Here is a 10,131-nt window from a genome sequence, read left to right as displayed (position 1 = left end):
AAGCATGTCAGAAGGACACCTTCTGATCAATTGCTTGTATCTTTCCCAAGCTTCATAGAGGGATTCACCTTCCTTCTGTCTGAATGTTTGGACTTCCACTCTAAGCTTACTCAATTTTTGAGGTGGAAAGAACTTTGCCAATAAGGCATTGACTAGCTTTTTCCAAGAGTTCAGGCTTTCTTTAGGTTGTGAGTCCAACCATATTCTAGCTCTGTCTCTTATAGCAAAAGGGAAGAACATAAGTCTGTTGATGAGCGGATAATTTATACGCTTTTTGGCATTGTTTTTAGTATATTTTTAGTAGGATCTAGTTACTTTTAGGGATGTTTTTAATAGATTTTGTGTTAAATTCACATTTCTGGACTTTACTATGAGTTTGTATGTTTTTCTGTGATTTCAGGTATTTTCTGGCTGAAATTGAGGGACTTGAGCAGAAATCAGATTCAGAGGTTGAAAAAGGACTGCTGATGCTGTTGGATTCTGACCTCCCTGCACTCAAAGTGGATTTTCTGGAGCTACAGAACTCGAAATGGCGCGCTTCCAATTGCGTTGGAAAGTAGACATCCAGGGATTTCCAGCAATATATAATAGTCCATACTTTGGCCAAGAATAGATGACGTAAACAGGCGTTCAACGCCAGCCTTCTGCCCAAATCTGGCGTCCAGCGCCAGAAAAGGATCCAAAACCAGAGTTGAACGCCCAAACTGGCACAGAAACTGGCGTTCAACTCCACAAATGGCCTCTGCACGTGCTACACTTAGGCTCAGCCCAAACACACACCAAGTGGGCCCCGGAAGTGGATTTATGCATCAATTACTTACTCATGTAAACCCTAGTGACTAGTTTATTATAAATAGGACCTTTTACTATTGTATTAGACATCTTTGGACGTCTGGTTCTTAGATCATAGGGGGCTGGCCATCTCGGCCATGCCTGGACCTTCACTTATGTATTTTTATACGGTAGAGTTTCTACACTCCATAGATTAAGGTGTGGAGCTCTGCTGTCCCTCAAAGATTAATGCAAAGTACTACTGTTTTCTATTCAATTCATCTTATTTCACTTCTAAGATATTCATTCACACTTCAACCTGAATGTGATGAACGTGACAATCATCATCATTCCCTATGAACGCATGCCTGACAACCACCTCCGTTCTACCTTCGACTGAATGAGTATCTCTTAGATCTCCTAACCAGAATCTTCGTGGCGTACGCTAGAATGATGGCGGCATTCAAGAGAATCCGGAAAGTCTAAACCTTGTCTGTGGTATTCCGAGTAGGATTCAATGATTGAATGACTGTGACGAGCTTCAAACTCGCGATTGTTGGGCGTTAGTGACAGACGCAAAAGGAGGGTGAATCCTATTCCAGCATGATCGAGAACCGACAGATGAATAGCCGTGCCGTGACAGGGTGCGTGAGCATATTATTCACTGAGAGGAGGGGATGTAGCCACTGACAACGGTGATGCCCTTGCATAAAGCCAGCCATGGAAAGGAGTAAGACGGATTGGATAAAGATAGCAGGAAAGCAGAGGTTCAGAGGAACGAAAAGCATCTCCATTCGCTTATCTGAAATTCCTACCAATGAATTACATAAGTATCTCTATCCCTATTCTATTAGTTATTATTCGAAAACATCTTCATCACTTTATATCTGCCTGACTGAGATTTACAAGGTGACCATAGCTTGCTTCATACCAACAATCTCCGTGGGATTCGACCCTTACTCACGTAAGGTATTACTTGGACGACCCAGTGCACTTGCTGGTTAGTTGTATCGAAGTTGTGACAATTATGAATTAAGATCAGAGCACCAAGCTTTGGAGCCATTACCAGGATTTGTTCGAGCCTGGAGATCACAATTTCGTGCACCAAGTTTTTGGCGCCGTTGCCGGGGATTGTTCGAGTTTGGACAACTGACGGTTCATCTTGTTGCTCAGATTAGGTAATTTTCTTTTTGTTTTCTTTTTAAAAAAAAAAAATTTTCAAAAATCTTTCAAAATTTTCTCCTGTGTTTTCGAAAAAAAAAATTATTTTAAAATAAAAATGTTTTCAAAAATATATTTTTCTTCAAGATTTTTAAGAATGAATTCTAGTGTTTCATGATGATTTGTTGAATCCTGGCTGGCTGTAAGCCATGTCCAATCTTTTGGAATGGGATTTCAACTTATCATCACAAGAGATTCTCACACACTTAGTTGTTCTATACATGAAAAAACTTACATGCTAAAGCTTGACTGGCTGTTAAGCCATGTCTAACCCTCAGATTGGAGCTTTAGACTAACATGGCAAGATTCCTGGAATTCATATTGAAAATTTTGGAATCCTTATTTTCTTTTTCAAAATTATTTTTCGAAAAACATAAAATAAAAATCCAAAAAAAAAAAATTAGAAAATCATAAAAATCAAAAATATTTTTGTGTTTCTTGTTTGAGTCTTGAGTCATATCATAAGTTTGGTGTCACTTGCATATGCATCTTGCATTTTTTCGAAAATATCATGCATTCCTAGTGTTCTTCATGATCTTCAAGTTGTTCTTGGTAAGTCTTCTTGTTTGATCTTGATGATTTTTTGTTTTGTTTCTTTTCATGTTTATCATATGCATTCTTGAATTCTTAGTGTCTAAGCATTAAAGAATTCTAAGTTTGGTGTCTTGCATGTTTCCTTTGCATTAAAAAATTTTTCAAAAATATGTTCTTGATGTTCATCATGACATTCATAGTGTTCTTGGTGTTCATCTTGACATTCATAGCATTCTTGCATGCATTCATTGTTTTGATCTAAAAATTTCATGCATTGCATCATTTTTCTTGTTTTTCTCTCTCATCATAAAAATTCAAAAATAAAAAAAATATATCTTTCCCTTTTTCTCTCATCAAATTCGAAAATTGAGTTGACTTTTTCAAAAATTTTTAAAAATCAAAGTTGTTCCTTATGAGTCAAATCAAATTTTCAATTTGAAAATCTTATCTTTTTCAAAATCTTTTTCAAAAATCAAATCTTTTTCAAAATTCTTAGTTATTTTCGAAAATTAAAAAAATATTTTTCAAAAATCTTTTTCTTATTTTTATATCAAATTTTCGAAAATAATATAATCAATTAATGTTTTGATTCAAAAATTTGAAGTTTGTTACTTGCTTGATAAGAAAGATTCAAACTTTAAGTTCTAGAATCATATCTTGTGATTTCTTATGAATCAAGTCATTAATTGTGATTTTAAAAATCAAATCTTTTTCAAAAACTAATTTCTATCATATCTTTTCAAAAAAATATCTTCTTATCTTATCTTTTTCAAAATTTGATTTCAAAATATCTTCTCTAACTTCCCAACTTCTTATCTTTTCAAATTTGTTTCAACTAACTAACTAACTTTTTGTTTGTTTCTTAACTTTTTCAAAACTACCTAACTAATTCTCTCTCTCTAATTTTCGAAAATATCTTCCCTCTTTTTCAAAAATTTCTTTTTTATTAACTAATTATTTTTATTTTTTTATTTAAAAAAAAATTTTTTTTTCGAAAAAAATACTAAATATTTTTCAAAAACTATTTTCAAAAATCACTAACTCCTTTTCAAAATAATTTTCGAAAATTATTCCTTCTCCCCCATCTCATTCTATTTATTCATTCATATCCTAACATCTCATCTCACATCTCTTCCATTGGTACAGTTGCATCTCTTTCTTTACATCACATTCTTTGTCTCCCCCTTCTCTTCCACTCACAAAGGGATCCCTATACTGTGGTATAGAGGATCTCTATTATTATTATTATCATTTTTCTGGCCATTCTTCCTTGTCATATGAGCAGGAGCAAGGATAAGAACACTCTTGTGGAAGCAGATCCAGAACCTGAAAAGACTCTGAAGAGAAAATTAAGAGAAGCTAAAATACAACAATCCAGAGATAACCTTTCAGAAATTTTCGAACAGGCAGAGGAGATGGCAGCCGAAAATAATAATAATGCAAGGAAGATGCTTGGTGACTTTACTGCACCTAATTCCAATTTACATGGAAGAAGCATCTCCATTCCTGCCATTGGAGCAAACAACTTTGAGCTGAAACCTCAATTAGTTTCTCTGATGCAGCAGAACTGCAAGTTTCATGGACTTCCATCTGAAGATCCTTTTCAGTTCTTGACTGAATTCTTGCAGATATGTGATACTGTTAAGACTAATGGAATAGATCCTGAAGTCTACAGGCTCATGCTTTTCCCTTTTGCTGTAAGAGACAGAGCTAGATTATGGTTGGATTCTCAACCCAAAGACAGCCTGAACTCTTGGGATAAGCTGGTCACGGCTTTCTTAGCCAAGTACTTTCCTCCTCAAAAGCTGAGCAAGCTTAGAGCGGATGTTCAAACCTTCAGACAGAAAGAAGGTGAATCTCTCTATGAAGCTTGGGAAAGATACAAACAGTTGACCAAAAAGTGTCCTTCTGACATGCTTTCAGAATGGACCATCCTGGATATATTCTATGATGTCTGTCTGAGTTATCTAAGATGTCATTGGACACCTCTGCAGGTGGATCCATTCACCTAAAGAAAACGCCTGCAGAAGCTCAAGAACTCATTGACATGGTTGCTAATAACCAGTTCATGTACACTTCTGAAAGGAATCCTGTGAGTAATGGGACACCTATGAAGAAGGGAGTTCTTGAGGTTGATACTCTGAATGCCATATTGGCTCAGAATAAAATATTGACTCAGCAAGTCAATATGATCTCTCAGAGTCTGCATGGAATGCAAGCTGCATCCAACAGTACTCAAGAGGCATCTTCTGAAGAAGAAGCCTATGATCCTGAGAACCCTGCAATAGCAGAGGTAAATTACTTAGGTGAACCTTATGGAAACACCTATAACTCAACATGGAGAAATCATCCAAATTTCTCATGGAAGGATCAAAAGCCCCAACAAGGCTTTAATAATGGTGGAAGAAACAGGTTTAGCAATAGCAAACCTTTTCCATCATCAACTCAGCAACAGACAGAGAACTCTGAACAAAATGCTTCTAATTTAGCAAATCTAGTCTCTGATCTATCTAAGGCCACTGTAAGTTTCATGAATGAAACAAGGTCTTCCATTAGAAATCTGGAAGCACAAGTGGGCCAGCTGAGTAAAAGGATCACTGAAATCCCTCCTAGTACTCTCCCAAGCAATACAAAAGAGAATCCAAAAGGAGAGTGCAAGGCCATTGACATAAGCGCCATGGCCGAACCTGTGAGGAGAGGAGAGGACGTGAATCCCAAGGAGGAAGACCTCCTGGGACGTCCAGTGATCAATAAGGAGCTTCCCTCTGGGGAACCAAAGGACTCTGAGGCTCATCTAGAGACCATAGAGCTTCCATTGAACCTCCTTATGCCCTTCATGAGCTCTGATGAGTATTCCTCTTCTGAAGAGAATGAGGATGTTACTGAAGAGCAAACTGCCAAGTTTCTTGGTGCAATCATGAAGCTGAATGCCAAATTGTTTGGCATTGATGCTTGGGAAGTTGAACCTCCCTTGTTCATCAATGAACTAAGTGATCTGGATCAACTGACATTACCTCAGAAGAGATAGGATCCTGGAAAGTTCATACTACCTTGTACCATAGGCACCATGATCTTTAAAGCTCTGTGTGACCTTGGTTCAGGTATAAACCTCATGCCTCTCTCTGTAATAGAGAAACTGGGAATCTATGGGGTACAAGCTGCTAAAATCTCATTAGAGATGGCAGATAGCTCGAGAAAACAGGCTTATGGACAAGTAGAGGACGTGTTAGTAAAGGTTGAAGGCCTTTACATACCTACTGATTTCATAGTCCTGGATACTGGAAAGGAAGAGGATGAATCCATCATCCTAGGAAGACCTTTCCTGGCCACAGCAAGAGCTGTGATTGATGTTGACAGAGGTGAAATAGTCCTTCAATGGAATGAGAACTCCCTTGTATTCAAAACTCAAGGATCTCCCTTTGCAACCATGGAGAGGAAGCAGGAAAAGCTTCTCTCAAAGCAGAGTCAACCAGAGCCCCCACAGTCAAACTCTAAGTTTGGTGTTGGGAGGCCACAACCAAACTCTAAGTTTGGTGTTGAACTCCCATATCCAAACTCTAAGTTTGGTGTTGGAGAGTCTCAACAAAGCTCTGCACATCTGTGAGGCTCCATGAGAGCCCACTGTCAAGCTATTGACATTAAAGAAGCGCTTGTTGGGAGGCAACCCAATGTTTATCTAATTCTTATTTTTATTGTTTTTCATGTTTTCTTAGGTTCATGATCATGTGGAGTCACAAAATAAATATAAAAATTGAAAACGGAATCAAAAACAGCAGAAGAAAAATCACACCCTGGAGGAGCATCTGTCTGGCATTCAAACGCCAGAACAGAGCATAGTTCTGGCGCTGAACGCCCAGAATGGGAGCATCCTGGCGCTGAACGCCCAGAACAAGCATGGTTCTGGCGTTCAACGCCAGAAATGGCAGCAAATGGGCGTTGAACGCCCAAAATGGGCACCAACCTGGCGCTGAACGCCCAGAGTTGTGTGCAAGGGCATTTTGCATGCCTAAATTGGTGCAGGGATGTAAATGCCTTGACACCTCAGGATCTGTGGACCCCACAGGATCCCCACCTACTTCATCATCTCTCTTTCCATTCATGATCATCCACTCTGTTATCCATTTACCACTCACATCCATACACCCACTACCTTCAAAATTCAACATCTCTCTCTCTCTCTCCCACCCAATCCCACCCAGATGGCCGAATACACACTCCCATCCATCTCCTTCATATCTTCTTCATTCTTTCTTCTTTTGCTCGACGGCGAGCAACATTCTAAGTTTGGTGTGGTAAAAGCATAGCTTTTTTGTTTTTTTCCATAACCATTGATGGCACGTAAGGCCAGAGAAACCTCTAGAAAGAGGAAAGGGAAAGACAAAAGCTTCCATCAAGGATCTATAGCTCAGTGGTAGAACATTTGACTGCAAATCAAGAGATCCCTGAGATACCTCAGGGGATACATTTTCTTCCACACAATTATTGGAAGCAACTAAGGGTGGAACATCAAGAGCACTCCATCATCCTTCATGAAATCAGAGAAGATCTAAAAGCAATGAAGGAGGAGCAGCAAAGACAAGGAAGAGACATAGAAGAGCTCAAGGACATCACTAAGGTGGACTCATTCCTTGTTCTTACTCTCTCTGTTTTTCGTTTTCTATGTTATGTGCTTATCTGTGTTTGTGTCTTCATTACATGATCATTAGTAGTTAGTAACTTTGTCTTAAAGTTATAAATGTCCTATGAATCCATCACCTCTCTTAAATGAAAAATGTTTTAATTCAAAAGAACAAGAAGTATATGAGTTTCGAATTTATCCTTGAACTTAGCTTAATTATATTGATGTGGTGACAATGCTTCTTGTTTTCTGAATGTATGCTTGAACAGTGCATATGTCTTTTGATGTTGTTGTTTAAGAATGTTAAATATGTTGGCTCTTGAAAGAATGATGACTAGGAGACATGTTATTTGATAATCTGAAAAATCATAAAAATGATTCTTGAAGCAAGAAAAAGCAGCAAAGAACAAAGCTTGCAGAAAAAAAAAAAAAGAAAGAAAGAAAAAAAATAGGCGAAAAAAAAAATAGAAAGAAAAAGAAAAAGCAAGCAGAAAAAGCCAATAACCCTTAAAACCAAAAGGCAAGGGCAAATAAAAAGTATCCCAAGGCTTTGAGCATCAGTGGATAGGAGGGCCTAAAGGAATAAAATCCTGGTCTAAGCGGCTAAACCAAGCTGTCCCTAACCATGTGCTTGTGGCGTGTAGGTGTCAAGTGAAAACTTGAGACTGAGCGGTTAAAGTCAAGGTCCAAAGCAAAAAAAGGAATGTGCTTAAGAACCCTGGACACCTCTAATTGGGGACTTTAGCAAAGCTGAGTCACAATCTGAAAAGGTTCACCCAATTATGCGTCTGTGGCATTTATGTATCCGGTGGTAATACTGGAAAACAAAGTGCTTAGGGCCACGGCCAAGACTCATAAAATAGCTGTGTTCAAGAATCATCATACTGAACTAGGAGAATCAATAACACTATCTGAACTCTGAGTTCCTATAGATGCCAATCATTCTGAACCTCAATGGATAAAGTGAGATGCCAAAACTATTCAAGAGGCAAAAAGCTATAAGTCCCGCTCATTTGATTGGAGCTATGTTTCATTGATAGTTTGGAATTTATAGTATATTCTATTCTTTTTATCCTATTTTGATTTTCAGTTGCTTGGGGACAAGCAACAATCTAAGTTTGGTGTTGTGATGAGCGGATAATTTATACGCTTTTTGGCATTGTTTTTAGTATATTTTTAGTAGGATCTAGTTACTTTTAGGGATGTTTTTAATAGATTTTGTGTTAAATTCACATTTCTGGACTTTACTATGAGTTTGTATGTTTTTCTGTGATTTCAGGTATTTTCTGGCTGAAATTGAGGGACTTGAGCAGAAATCAGATTCAGAGGTTGAAAAAGGACTGCTGATGCTGTTGGATTCTGACCTCCCTGCACTCAAAGTGGATTTTCGGGAGCTACAGAACTCGAAATGGTGCGCTTCCAATTGCGTTGGAAAGTAGACATCCAGGGCTTTCCATCAATATATAATAGTCCATACTTTGGCCAAGAATAGATGACGTAAACTGGCGTTCAACGCCAGCCTTCTGCCCAAATCTGGCGTCCAGCGCCAGAAAAGGATCCAAAACCAGAGTTGAACGCCCAAACTGGCACAGAAACTGGCGTTCAACTCCACAAATGGCCTCTGCACGTGCTACACTTAGGCTCAGCCCAAACACACACCAAGTGGGCCCCGGAAGTGGATTTATGCATCAATTACTTACTCATGTAAACCCTAGTGACTAGTTTATTATAAATAGGACCTTTTACTATTGTATTAGACATCTTTGGACGTCTGGTTCTTAGATCATAGGGGGCTGGCCATCTCGGCCATGCCTGGACCTTCACTTATGTATTTTCATACGGTAGAGTTTCTACACTCCATAGATTAAGGTGTGGAGCTCTGCTGTCCCTCAAAGATTAATGCAAAGTACTACTGTTTTCTATTCAATTCATCTTATTTCACTTCTAAGATATTCATTCACACTTCAACCTGAATGTGATGAACGTGACAATCATCATCATTCCCTATGAACGCATGCCTGACAACCACCTCCGTTCTACCTTCGACTGAATGAGTATCTCTTAGATCTCCTAACCAGAATCTTCGTGGCGTACGCTAGAATGATGGCGGCATTCAAGAGAATCCGGAAAGTCTAAACCTTGTCTGTGGTATTCCGAGTAGGATTCAATGATTGAATGACTATGACGAGCTTCAAACTCGCGATTGTTGGGCGTTAGTGACAGACGCAAAAGGAGGGTGAATCCTATTCCAGCATGATCGAGAACCGACAGATGAATAGCCGTGCCGTGACAGGGTGCGTGAGCATATTATTCACTGAGAGGAGGGGATGTAGCCACTGACAACGGTGATGCCCTTGCATAAAGCCAGCCATGGAAAGGAGTAAGACGGATTGGATGAAGATAGCAGGAAAGCAGAGGTTCAGAGGAACGAAAAGCATCTCCATTCGCTTATCTGAAATTCCTACCAATGAATTACATAAGTATCTCTATCCCTATTCTATTAGTTATTATTCGAAAACATCTTCATCACTTTATATCTGCCTGACTGAGATTTACAAGGTGACCATAGCTTGCTTCATACCAACAATCTCCGTGGGATTCGACCCTTACTCACGTAAGGTATTACTTGGACGACCCAGTGCACTTGCTGGTTAGTTGTATCGAAGTTGTGACAATTATGAATTAAGATCAGAGCACCAAGCTTTGGAGCCATTACCAGGATTTGTTCGAGCCTGGAGATCACAATTTCGTGCACCATCTGTATACCTCAGGGTCAACCCCATTCATCTTAATAGTGTTGCAGATTTGCAAGAATTCATCTAAGAACTGATGAGGATCTTCTAATGGAAGTCCATGAAACTTGCAATTCTGTTGAATTAGAGAAACTAATTGAGGCTTAAGCTCAAAGTTGTTTGCTCCAATGGCAGGGATAGAGATGCTTCTCCCATAGAAGTCAGGAGTAGGTGCAGTAAAGTCACCAAGCACCT

At 38.8% G+C, this 10,131-nt stretch overlaps 1 non-coding gene across 1 annotated transcript; it reads left to right on the top strand.

The window, feature by feature from the left end:
- Positions 1–108, top strand: LOC148554042 (small nucleolar RNA R71). Its single transcript, XR_015893583.1, has one exon. It is a non-coding gene; the product is annotated as a small nucleolar RNA R71 (small nucleolar RNA).
- Positions 109–10,131: the final 10,023 nt, after the last annotated feature.

Source organism: Arachis ipaensis, chromosome B7 (assembly GCF_059453495.1).
Source record: "Arachis ipaensis isolate K30076 ecotype BB chromosome B7, ASM5945349v1, whole genome shotgun sequence".
NCBI lineage: Eukaryota > Viridiplantae > Streptophyta > Magnoliopsida > Fabales > Fabaceae > Arachis > Arachis ipaensis.
This window is presented reverse-complemented; position numbering and strand designations above follow the sequence as displayed.